Source organism: Capricornis sumatraensis, chromosome 9 (genome assembly GCF_032405125.1).
Source record: "Capricornis sumatraensis isolate serow.1 chromosome 9, serow.2, whole genome shotgun sequence".
Taxonomy (NCBI): Eukaryota; Metazoa; Chordata; class Mammalia; order Artiodactyla; family Bovidae; genus Capricornis; species Capricornis sumatraensis.
In genome coordinates this window covers 14,055,109-14,069,041 of record NC_091077.1, presented here as the reverse complement: position 1 = coordinate 14,069,041, position 13,933 = coordinate 14,055,109, and the positions used below count along the sequence as shown (strand labels likewise).

At 40.5% G+C, this 13,933-nt stretch overlaps 2 pseudogenes; both read left to right on the top strand.

The window, feature by feature from the left end:
- Positions 1-2,496: 2,496 nt before the first annotated feature.
- LOC138085687 (olfactory receptor 7E178-like) lies at positions 2,497-3,506 on the top strand (annotated as a pseudogene).
- A 9,113-nt stretch (positions 3,507-12,619) lies between these two features.
- On the top strand, positions 12,620-13,612 carry LOC138085686 (olfactory receptor 7E178-like; annotated as a pseudogene).
- Positions 13,613-13,933: the final 321 nt, after the last annotated feature.

The following is a 13,933-nucleotide window of genomic DNA, read 5'->3' as shown; positions in this document are numbered from 1 at the left end:
CTGCTGGGCATACACAGCAAGGAAACCAGAATTTAAAGAGACATGTGTATCCCAATGTTCATCACAGCACTGTTTATAATAGCCAGGACATGGAAGCAACCTAGAAGTCCATCAGCAGATGAATGGATAAGAAAGCTGTGATACATATACACAGTGGAGTATTACTCAGCCATTAAAAAGAATACATTTGCATCAGTTCTAATGAGATGGATGAAACTGGAGCCGATTATACAGAGTGAAGTAAGCCAGAAAGAAAAACATCAATACAATATACTAACACATATATATGGTATTGAGAAAGATGGTAACGATTACCCTGTATGCAAGACAGCAAAAGAGACAGATGTATAGAACAGAGTTTTGGGCTGTGTGGGAGAGGGTGAGGGTGGGATGATTTAGGAGAATGGCATTGAAACATGTGTAATATCATATGTGAAATGAATTGCCAGTCCAGGTTCGATGCATGATACTGGATGCTTGGGGCTGGTGCACTGAGACAACCCAGAGGGATGGTACAGGGAGGGAGGAGGGAGGGGGGTTCAGGATGGGGAACATGTGTATACCTGTGGCAGATTCATGTTGATGTATGGCAAAACCAATACAATATTTTAAAGTAATTAACCTCCAATTAAAAAAGTAAATTTATATTTAAAATAAAATAAATAAATTTATATTAAAAATTAGAAAGAAAAGAGAACAGAATGGAGGTTTCTAAAGAAATTAAAAACTGCAACAAACTGAATTAGAACTACCTTAGGATCCAACAACCCTACTTCAGGGTATATGCCAAAGGAATGAAATCCGAACCTTAAAGAGATAAGTACGTTCCCATGTCATGGCATTATTATTTTATTTTTTTCATTTTTATTTTAAATAGTGAAAATATGGGTATGTGTCTGTTGACAGATGAATAAATAAAGAAAGCATGATGTGTGTATGTAAACAATTAGATGTTACTCAGCCATAAAAACAAGGAAATCCTGCCATTTGTGACAACAGGAATGGACCTGGAAAATAATATGCTTATTTAAAAACATATACCAGATGTAGAGTCAGATACTGTATGATCTCATTTATGTGTGGGAGTTAAGAAAGTAAAAATCTTGGACCGTGGATTAGAAATGTAGTTGTGAGGACTGGTGGTGGAGAAACTGGTGGAGAAACTTTCAGTTGTGAAATGAGTAAGTTCTGATCTAAATACAGTCTGTTGATTATAGTTAATAATAATATATTATATTCTTGAAATCTGCGAAGAAAGATCTGCTTAACTGTTACTATACACACACACACACACACACACAGATGAATAGAAATTCTGTGAGGTTACAGACATGCAAATTAACTTGATTGTGGTAATCGTTCGTAATGTTGATATATATAAAATCATCATTTTCGACATCTTTTGAAACACTTCACTGCATAACCCAAATAAATGCAATTTTGTCAACCAAACGTCAATAAACCAAAAAAAAAAAAAAAAAAAAGAGGAAGAAGAAAAACAATGATGTAGTATTATCCCACGAGTACAGAATAGAGTCCAAAAATGTAAGTGGTATCACACATCAGACATTTTGCTGAGGCGGAATTGCAACAAATAACCCCATATAAAAGAAACAATTTCAAGAGGCTTTCTTAACTTTCATTGTCATTTAATTATTAACAATCCCCTGTAAACTAACACCACCTTGTAGTCACCAATGCATTATGATTATGTGCACTTAATTAAACCATATTAACTGAAATTTGAAGTCCATCAATGGGGCCTCCCTTGTGGCTCAGCTGATAAAGAATCCTCCTGCAATGTGGGAGACCTGTGTTCAACCCCTGGGTTGGGAAGATCCCCTGGAGAAGGGAAAGGCTACTCACTTCAGTATTCTAGCCTGGAGAATTCCATGGACTGTAGAGTCCATCAAAGATATCAAGTATATAGTAAATGGCCTTCAAAAGAAAACCTTGACATTTGAATAATCACTTATTTCATGAAGGAGGGAAGACAGAAAAATAAAGAAGGATAAAACACTGCATATTATATAAAATGTGTTATGATTACAAACATTTTAATTTATAACCCAGATGACATAGTCCTATATTTCATAGAGATTTGTAGATATTCCAAGTGAAGGAATTATCTATAATTATATTTGAATAAAACAAGATTTATATATGTGGCTTCATTTCTTTAAATTGGAATTTAGTTTTTCTTAAGGAGGAAAAGAGTGTCTCATTCAGGCTAGTGGAGAGAGTAGCATGGAAACATATACACTAACATATGTGAAAAAGAAGGCTGTATTTTACTGAGATCCTGGAGGTATTACCTCTAATATCCTCCCTCCCTTTCACTTTTCAGTGAAGTTTTATAAAGTATGGGTGTATCGACAGAAGTGAATAACACATAAACCAAGAAGTAAACAGTTCTAAACAGAATTTGTCACTAAGAAATATTGCTGAAGGTACTGGGGTATATGGTCTTAGAAATGAATTGCTTGAATCCAAAATATGGACAGAGTGCTCAATGCCCATTTACTTATTTCCTATTTTTCAAACCCTCTTTTCTTCTTCCAAAGGTGTCCAAGCAGCACAAAGCTGGAAATCTAACAAGAGTCTCAGAATTCTTCCTCCTGGGCCTGTCAGATGATCCAGAACTGCAGCCTTTGCTCTGTATCCTATTCCTGTCTATGTACCTGGTCACCATGCTGGGGAACCTGCTCATCATCCTGGCTGTCACCTCTGACCCCCGCCTCCACACACCCATGAACTTCTTCCTCTCCAACCTGTCCATGGCGGACATTGGTTTCATCTCCAGCACTGTCCCTAATATGATTGTGAACATCCAAACTCACAGAAGAGTCATTTCCTATGTGGGCTGCCTGACACAGATGTCTACTTTTACCCTTTTTGGTTGTTTGGATGATACGCTTCTGCTTGTGATGGCCTATGACAGGTTTGTGGCCATCTGTCAGCCATTGCACTACACTGTCATCATGAACCCATGCCTGTGTTCCTCTTTAGTTTTGGTGTCCACTTTTGTTAGTCTTTTGGAGTCCCAGGTGCACAATTTGATTGTGTTACAAGTCACCTGCTTCAAGGATGTGGAAATTTCTAACTTCTTCTGTGACCCTTCTCTACTCCTCAAGCTTGCCTGTTCTGACGCTTTCACCAGTAACATAGTCATGTATTTTGCTGGTACCATCTTTGGATTTCTCCCTGTCTCAGGTATCTTTTTCTCTTACTATAAAATCTTTTCCTCCATTCTGAGAGTCCCCTCATTAGGTGGGAGGTATAAAGCCTTCTCCACCTGTGGCTCTCACCTGACAGTTGTTTGCTTATTTTATGGAACAGGCCTTGGTGTGTACCTCAGCTCAGCCATCTCACAATCTCCCAGGAAGGATGCAGTGGCCTCAGTGGTGTACATTGTGGTCACCCCCATGCTGAACCCCTTCATCTACAGTCTCAGGAATAGAGACATCAAAAGGGCCATGTTCAGGTTCCTCAGCAAAACAATGTAATCTCAGTACCTGTGTCATTCATTTAGAATGTAGGTTATAAAATGCAACAAAACTATGCATGTGGGCCTCATTCTACCCCTCTCATCACCTCCTTTTGTAGTTCTTCTGGCCTTCAACACTTCTCCTTGCTTAACACCTGAGTGTTGCTGAGTTTGATGTCTTTAATGAGACTGTGGGAATATTCTGGGATCCTTTGTATAGCTTAATAAATGCAGGATTGAATATTATTTTACTGTGGTGATGCTTCATTTTATTGTTAGCGGTCCAAGCATCCTGGTAAGATGAACAACTTTTTTCTGCATATTTACAATTTACATCTTTCCCATAGTTTTTGTATATTTTCCATGTGTGTGCTCAGTTGCTCAGTTGTCTGACTTTTTGTGACCCCATGGATAGTAGCCTGCCAGGCTCCTGTCAGTGGAGTTTTCCAGGCAAGAATACTAAAGTGGGTGGCCATTTCCTCCTCCAGGGAATTTTCCCAACCGAGGGATCAAACCTGTGTCTCTTATGTCTTCTATATTTGCAGATTAATTCTTTGCCACTAACACCACCTAGAAAGCCCAAAAGCAATAGACAGAGGAGCCCAGCTGGTTACTGTCTAAAGGGTTTCAAAGAGTTGGACATGACTGAGCCACTAAGCCCTTCCACTTCCATGAAAGAACAGAGGAGTTCTCATTGTTCTACATCCTCACCATCACATTGATATTTTCCATATTCGCTTCTATTTATCAATTCTGCATATGGAGTTTATGTGGGAGGATGCATATAACCTCTTCTTAGTCCTGGTTTTTATGAAAATCATCCAGGAAATGTAAAAATACTGACAATTGGGTCTCAACAATAGAGATTCTGATTTAACTGGACTTGGTTGTGCCCTGAGGATGAGGATTATTAAAAGAACTCAATGATCCTGCTAAGAATTACTGATATGAATCAATACTTTCATTCAAAGGTGCCCTCTATGCCTTGGGTCCTAACTGCTCATGGGCGAAGATGCTAAAGGGATCAGAGCTCAGTGAGGGACAATATGAAAAGACAACTGGCAGTTTATTTCCCCAATTATTCCTGAAAATGATTTGCACATATGTTCTCTCTTCACAGCATACAATTGGATCTGTGTGCTGGTTGTGAAGCTATCATCTTTGCTCCAAAATCACATTTATATACTTTGGTGGGGTGGAGCTCTAAAATCCCTGCTCTATTTCCCATCTTGTGGTCATCTTATATACATTCAATTGTGGTCAGTAAAATTCCCTTTACCCTAAATCCTCAACTGTTCCCTTTATATCCCTCAAGGCCTTGGGGTTATAGCTTCCTTCACTTTTTTTTTTCTTTTTTACTCATTCATCAACTGTTTATTTTTCTCAATTGGTTTTTTACAAAAACAACATCCACTCATTGTGACAAGCCAGCAATAGAGCTATAAAGAAAATCATCCTTCCCCTCCTTTCTCCAACCTCACTTGCTGGATTAATTGAGGACTGCACTTAGGATTTCTTTCATCCACTTCTCTATATTCAGATAGGCAAAAGCAAATGCAAGGAGTTATTACTATTATTATTATTACCTTTTACAAAGAATAGGGGTGTTCCATACATATCACTCTGAAATTACAATCAATATGTGTGGGCATTTTTTTTTTCAATTTTTATGCTCTTATAATTGGAAGAAAATTGATTTACAATGTTGTGTTGGTATCTGCCATACAACATGAATCATATTTATACATATATCACCTTCCTCTTGAGCCTCCTTCCTCTTGAGCCTCCCTCCTCTCCCCTGATCCCATCCATCTAGGTCGTCGAAGAGCACCAGATTGGGCTCCCTGTGTTCTATAGCAACTTCTCACCAGGTATCTATTTTACACATGATAGTGTGTATATGTCGATGCTACATTCTCCTTTTATCCCACTCTCTCCTTCATTCACTGTGTCCACAAATACATTCTCTACATCAGGTGCTCCATTCCTGCCCTCCAAATAGGTTCATCAATACCATTTTTCTAGATTACATATATATATATATATATGCATTAATATATGATATTTGTTTTCTTTTTCTGACATGTCACTCTGTATGACAGACTCTAGGTTCATCCACCTCACTACAATGGACTCAGTTTCATTTCTTTTATGGCTGAGTAGTATTCCATTGTATATATGTACCACATCTTTACCCATTTCATCTGTAGTTGGACATCTAGGTTGCCTCCATGTCTCAGCTATTGCAACTAGTGCACTGATGAACATTGGAATACATATGTCTTTTTTTTTGAAATATGGTTTTCTCAGGGAATATGCCCAGTAGTAGAATTGCTGGGTCATATGGCAGTTGTATCCTAGCTTCTGAAGGAACTTCCATGCTGTTCTCCATAGTTGTAGATAGAATTTAAAAAATTACATCATAACACTATCCACAAACATCCCACTTTATCCACTATTAAAAAACAGGTGAGCCCAAACCACATTTTGTAAAAGTCTTCAAGCACTGAGACCACAAAGAAACCTAAAGAAAATATATTCTGGATCGAGTAGATTCCAATGTAGTTAGCAGAAACTGGAAACGCATGGAACATTTATTACATTCATCCATGAAATGGCTGCAGGTTGTCCTGATGTTGATGGAGGGGCTCTCTTAGTATAACAGACACCAGGGGTCTACTTCAGACTGTATTACGTGAAGCAGTAGAGTGAGATGTGCAGAAGTACCTAGGGGAGAGGAAGTTCTATCTATATTCTAGTTTGTGTCCAGGAAATTTTTGTTGAGATCATGGTGGTAGGATGAATTTGGGGATATGCTGGAAAGCAGATGGACAAGCCCTGAGTCTTGAATTGTTTGGAGGACAAAGTCTTTAAAGAGAATGAGGATGGTGTGGTGGGCAGTATCTGAAAAGCTCCCAATGTCCCAACTCTTGGTTTTCATTGCTTTGTGTATTTACCTTCCCATTGAGAGTGACATGTACATAGAGACCCACTTCCAACAATGAGAATGTGGAACAATGTTGGGAAGTCAATTCTGGGAAGAGAGTAAAATAATCTGGCTTTCTTCTTGCTGCATCTCTCTCTTGTTTTATTGATAGTTCAGTCAGGTAAAACCCAACTCCCCCACCAGGCAAGGATGTCAAGTGTCAAGGAACTGAAGGAATTCTTTGGACAATATTGTGTGAACAGATGAATCCTGCCAACAGGTTCATGAGTGTGCTCGAAAGTGGACCCCTGCTGATTCAATCTTGAGATGCCTGCAGCCTTGGCTATCACCTTGAATGCAACCTTCTGGGAGGCACACGGAAATAGTTAAAGTATCAGTAATAAAATAATAAGGAAATATCAATAGTTTTCTAATATGCCAATGTAATTCATTTAGAGAAAAAACTTAGAACTGAAGATTCATTCAAATTAGCCAAAAAGTGATGTCCACCATTTCTGATACCAGCTGAGCCAGGGTGAGGAAAGGAAAATAAGAAGTTTTCCTTAGAAACAAATATTAACTGTGAAAATGGAAAGTGTATCAAATCCTTTGTATGGATCTAATACTGCATAGACTCATGATTAATATGACCAATTTGCAGATATTAAGACCACACTGAGTGTTTAGATTGTGAAATAAAGTCTGAGTTTTATGTTAAGAACCTGTAAATTAGAAGTAAGAAGAAAGAGTACAGGTGAATTTCCTTCTGAGGAGAAGAGGGCCTGAGTCCCCGCCCAGGACTTTCACTTTTCTCCTTTTCCTTTTCTGTTAATATTAACAAGTCCCCAGAGATAGAGACAACATTGTCCCACTGGCTAATGATGAGCTTTGGGCATTGAGCCCTAAGGTCAAATCATTGTAAACAATTGGCTTGTGCCTAGAGCTCTTTAGTTTGTCAGTTTTAATATTGTGACTCCACACCCACATCTTTATCCTTTGCAGGAGCCTGCATCATAAGGTTCAGCCTGATTCTGTCTTCCTGCCCATCCTGAGGAGGGACCCTGAGACTTATCACACACCAGGCAGGAGATGGGCAGTGTCTGTGCTCCTTGGTCATGTTCTAGCAGAGATGCAGCCCAGCCCAGTAAGTACAGAGGGGAACGTGTAGAATGTTATTATATCTACAAAGATTTTATGGTTTATCCCTGGCAGCCCAAGCACACTCAAAAGAGGAGTAATTCCCTTTCATTTATACATCAGCATATGTAAAATAAATAGCAAGTGAGAATTTGATATGAGACACAGGGAACTCAACCCAGTGCTCTGTTAACCTAGAGGGATGGGATGGGATGGGAGATGGGAGGGGGACTCCAGAGGGAAGGGACATATGTATACCTGTGGCTGATTCATGCTGATGAATAGCAGAAGCCAACACAATATTGTAAAGCAATTATCCTCCATGGGAAAAAAAAGAAAAAAATATCTATGCAAAGAGATTTAAGCAAGTGAAAAGTAGTTTTCATGTCTTTTTATATTATTCTTCAGGTTTTAGTTCTTGATTTGTAGTTACCTTTTGTATTATGGTCTAGTGGCTAATAAAAAAAATCTTAAAAATATTTTATATTTTTAAAATTTTTTCCAGGTGTTCTGTTGAGTACTTTATTTGCATAATCTTTTTTTGTTGTTGCAAATTTTGTTATTATTATTATTATTGTTTTACTTTATTTTACTTTACAATACTGTATTGGTTTTGCCATACATCAACATGAATCCACCACGGGTGTACATGAGTTCCCAATCTTGAATCCCCCTCCCACCTCCCTCCCCATACCATCTCTCTGGGTCATCCCAGTGCACCAGCTCCAAGCATCCTGTATCCTGCATCGAACCTAGACTAGCAATTCGTTTCTTACATGATATTATACATGTTTCAATGCCATTCTCCCAAATCATCCCACCCTCTCCTCTCCCACAGGGTCCAAAAGTCTGTTCTATACACCTGTGTCTCTTTTGCTGTCTTGCATACAGGGTTATCACTACCATTTTTCTAAATTCCATATATATGTGCCAGGGGTGGCAGCCAGGAGGAGCAACCCAAGGAGCGGTGGCTGCACAGGTGTAGGAGGGCCTAGAGGAGCTATCCCACGTTGAAGGTCAGGAAGGGTGGTGGTAAGGAGCTACCCCTCTTCCTAGGTAAGGAGCAGTGGCTGTGCTTTGCTGGAGCAGCCGTGAAAAGATACCCCACGCCCAAGGTAAGAGAAACCCAAGTAAGATGGTAGGTGTTGCAAGAGGGCATCAGAGAGCAGACACACTGAAACCATACTCACAGAAAACTAGTTAATCTAATCACACTAGGACCACAGCCTTGTCTAACTCAATGAAACCAAGCCATGCCTGCGGGGCAACACAAGACAGGCAGGTCACGGTGGAGAGGTCTGACAGAATGTGGTCCACTGGAGAAGGGAATGGCAAACCACTTCAGTATTCTTGCCTTGAGAACCCCATGAACAATATGAAAAGGCAAAATGATATGATACTGAAAGAGGAACTCCCCAGGTCAGTAGGTGCCCATTATGGTACTGGAGATCAGCGGAGAAATAACTCCAGAAAGGATAAAGGGATGGAGCCAAAGCAAAAACAATACCCAGCTGTGGATGTGACTGGTGATAGAGCAAAGTCCAATGCGGTAATGAGCAATATTGCATAGGAACCTGGAATGTCAGGTCCATGAATCAAGGCAAATTGGAAGTGTAAAACGAGATGGCAAGAGTGAACATCGACATTCTAGGAATCAGCAAACTAAAATGGACTGGAATGGGTGAATTTAACTCAGATGACCATTATGTCTACTACTGTGGGCAGGAATCCCTCAGAAGAAACGGAGTAGCCATCATGGTCAACAAAAGAGTCTGAAATGCAGTACTTGGATGCAATCTCAAAAATGACAGAATGATCTCTGTTCGTCTCCAAGGCAAACCATTCAATATCACAGTTATCCAAGTCTATGCCCCAACCAGTAACACTGAAGAAGCTGAAGTTGAATGGTTCTATGAAGACCTACAAGACCTTTTAGAACTAACATCCAAAAAAGATGTCCTTTTCATTATAGGGGACTGGAATGCAAAAGTAGGAAGTCAAGAAACACCTGGAGTAACAGGCAAATTTGGCCTTGGAATGCGGAATGAAGCAGGGCAAAGACTCATAGAGTTTTGCCAAGAAAATGCACTGGTCATAGCAAACACCCTCTTCCAACAACACAAGAGAAGACTCTACACATGGACATCACCACATGGTCAACACCAAAATCAGATTGATTATATTCTTTGCAGCCAAAGATGGAGAAGCTCTATACAGTCACCAAAAACAAGACCAGGAGCTGACTGTGGCTCAGATCATGAACTCCTTATTACCAAATTCAGACTCAAATTGAAGAACATAGGGAAAACCACTAGACCATTCAGGTATGACCTAAATCGAATCGCTTATGATTATACAGTGGAAGTGAGAAATAGATTTAAGGGCCTAGATCTGATAGATAGTGTGCCTGATGAACTATGGAATGAGGTTCGTGACATTGTACAGGAGACAGGGATCAAGACCATCCCCATGGAAAAGAAATGCACAAAAGCAAAATGGCTGTCTGGGGAGGGCTTACAAATAGCTGTGAAAAGAAGAGAGGTGAAAAGCAAAGGAGAAAACGAAAGATAAAAGCATCTGAATGCAGACTTCCAGAGAATAGCAAGAAGAGATAAGAAAGCCTTCTTCAGCGATCAATGCAAAGAAATAGAGGAAAAGAACAGAATGGGAAAGACTAGAGATCTCTTCAAGAAAATTAGAGATACCAAGGGACTATTTCATGCAAAGATGGGCCTGATAAAGGACAGAAATGGTATGGACCTAACAGAAGCAGAAGATATTAAGAAGAGGTGGCAAGAATACACGGAAGAACTGTACAAAAAAGATCTTCATGACCCAAATAATCATGATGGCGTGATCACTAATCTAGAGTCAGACATCTTGGAATGTGAAGTCAACTAGGCCTTAGAAAGCATCTCTATGAACAAAGCTAGTGGAGGCAATGGAATTCCAGTTGAGCTATTTCAAATCCTGAAAGCTGATGCTTTGAAAGTGCTGCACTCAATATGCCAGCAAATTTGGAAAACTCAGCAGTGGCCACAGGATGGGGAAAGGTCAGTTTGCATTCCAATCCCAAAGAAAGGCAATGCCAAAGAATGTTCAAACTACTGCACAATTGCATTCATCTCACACACTGGTAAAGTAATGCTCAAAATTCTCCAAACCACGCTTCAGAAATATGTGAACCATGAACTTCCTGATGTTCAAGCTGGTTTTAGAAAAGGCAGAGGAACCAGAGATCAAATTGCCAACATCCGCTGGATCATGGAAAAAGCAAGAGAGTTCCAGAAACACATCTATTTCTGCTTTATTGACTATGCCAAAGCCTTTGACTGTGTGGATCACCATAAACTGTGGAAGATTCTGAAAGAGATGGGAATACCAGACCACCTGACCTGCCTCTTGAGAAATCTGTATGCAGGTCAGGAAGCAGCAGTTAAAACTGGACATGAGACAACAGACTGGTTCCAAATAGGAGAAGGAGTACGTCAAGGCTGTATATTATCACCCTGCTTATTTAACTTCTATGCAGAGTACATCATAAGAAATGCTGGGCTGGAAGAAACACAAGCTGGAATCAAGATTGCTGGGAGAAATACCAATAACCTCAGATATGCAGATGACACCACCCTTATGGCAGAAAGTGAAGAGGAACTAAAAAGCCTCTTAATGAGAGTGAAAGAGGAGAGTGAAAAAGTTGGCTTAAAGCTCAACATTCAGAAAACGAAGATTATGGCATCTGGTCCCATCACTTCATGGCAAATAGATGGGGAAACAGTGGAAACAGTGTCAGACTTTATTTTTTGGGGCTCCAAAATCACTGCAGATCGTGATTACAGCCATGAAATTAAAAGACACTTACTCCTTGGAAGAAAAGTCATGACCAACCTAGATAGCATATTGAAAAGCAGAGACATTACTTTGCCGACTAAGGTCCATGTATTCAAGGCTATGGTTTTTCCAGTGGTCATGTATGGATGCGAGAGTTGGACTGTGAGGAAAGCTGAGTGCCAAAGAATTGATGCTTTTGAACTGTGGTGTTGAAGAAGACTCATGAGAGTCCCTTGGACTGCAAGGAGATCCAACCAATCCATTCTGAAGAAGATCAGCCCTGGGATTTCTTTGGAAGGAATGATGCTAAAGCTGAAACTCCAATACTTTGCCACCTCATGTGAAGAGTTGACTCATTGGAAAAGACTTTGATGCTGGGAGGGATTGGTGGAAGGAGGAGAAGGGGACAACAGAGGATGAGATGGCTGGATGGCATCACGGACTCGATGGACGTGAGTTTGAGTGAACTCCGGGAGATGGTGATGGACAGGGAGGCCTGGCATGCTGCGATTCGTGGGGTCGCAGAGTCGGACACAACTGGGCGACTGAACTGAACTGAATCTGGGCTTCTCTGGTAACTCAGCTGGTAAAGAATCTACTTGCAATTCAAGGCACCCCGGTTCAATTCCTGGGTTAGGAAGACCCCCTGGAGAAGCAATAGTTTAACCACTCCAGTGTTCTTGGGCTTCCCCGGTGGCTCAGATGGTAAAGAATTCACCTGCAATGTGGGAGACCTGGGTTCAATCCTTGGGTTGGGAAGATCCCCTGTAAGAGGGCATGGCTAACCACTCCAGTATTCTGGCTTGGAGACTCCCCGTGGACAGAGGAGCCTGGTAGGTTACAGTCCATAGTGTCATAAAGTGTTGGACATGACTGAGCAACTAAGCACATTGTGTTCTTTAATGAGATTAATATTTTTTTTAAGAGAAGAATTTTTAGTCCATATTTTTCCTTAACAGGTAGGGAACAGATGTTTTACTATGTTCATGGATTTGTGATCTCAAAATGTCCTTACTTCTCTCATATTCTTTGGACCTATGCCTCAAAAACAGATGTGTAAAGAAACAAGTGAATGCCCTGGGATCAATAAAAATGTGTTCTGACTCAGAAAATTGTGAAAGAAACTAGGGGGTATGGTCCTCAAGCATGAACACTTTATTTATGAATTGCTCAAATACAAAGTATGAACACTTATCTGAGTATCTGTACAACTGTGTGTATTCAACACTCACTTCTTTTTCAAAAGGTGCCCCATCTACATGGAACCACAGAATCATACACGTGTCTCAGAATTCCTCCTCCTGGGCTTCTCGGATGATCCAGAACTACAATCTCTTCTCTTTGGGCTCTTCCTGTCCTTGTACCTGGTGACTGTGCTTGGGAACCTGCTCATCATCCTGGCTGTCAGCTCTGACCCCCACCTCCACAGGCCCATGTACTTCTTCCTTTCCAATCTGTCCTTGGCTGACATCAGTATCAGCACCACCACCATCCCTAAGATGCTAGTGAATTTTCAAACGCATAGAAAATCCATCACCTATGCAGGGTGCATTGCTCAGGTGAACTTTTTTGCTCTTTTTGCATGTTTGGAGAGTCTGCTTCTGACAGTGATGGCCTATGACCGGTTGGTGGCCATTTGTCACCCCCTATACTATCTGGTCATCATGAACCACCACCTCTGTGGTTTGTTGGTCCTGGCATCACTTTCCATTAGCTTTTTGAACTCCCTGCTGCACTACTTGATGATGGCACAGCTTACCTTCTGTGCAGGTGTGGGACTTCCTCATTATTTTTGTGAATTTTCTCAACTCTTCAACCTTTCCTGTTCTGACACCTCCATCAGTAGCATATTAATTTATTTCATTGGTACCATCTTTGATGGAGTTCCACTGTCAGGGGTCCTTTACTCTTATTCTTGAATTATTTCCTCCATCCTCAGACTCTCATCATTAGGTAGGAGGTATAAAGCGTTCTCCACCTGTGGTTCTCACTTGTCAGTTGTTTGCTTGTTTTTTGGAACAGGCATTGGGGTGTATATAAGTTCAGCTCTCTCATCTTCCCCTAGGAAGAGTATGGTGGCCTCAGTGATGTACACCGTGGTCATCCCTATGCTGAACCCCTTCATTTACAGTCTAAGGAACAAGGACATCAAGAGTGCCTTGTGGAGGATTAGCCACAGAATCACAAAGCCTAGTTTCAAATCCTGTGCCATCTTGCTTTTTGATTCATAAGACATGAGTTGGAGCCAACTCCAGGAGCCAACTCCTGTGAAGGATAAGGAAGTCTGATGTGCTGCAGTCCATGGGGTCATAAAGAATCAGACACAACTTAGTGACTGAACAATCACAAAAAAGATTTACAAAGGTAGTAAAATCAAATATGTGCAAAAAGAAGTTCTGAATATGCAAACACATAGTGTATATATACTTATCTGGCTTCCTGCTTTCGGTTTATGCAGGTTTTCCTCTTAGAATAGCTTTAATCACTTGGGAGATTCTTTTTGAATTCTCCACATAAGTCATATTCCCACCAGGATTTTGCATAGTACACCA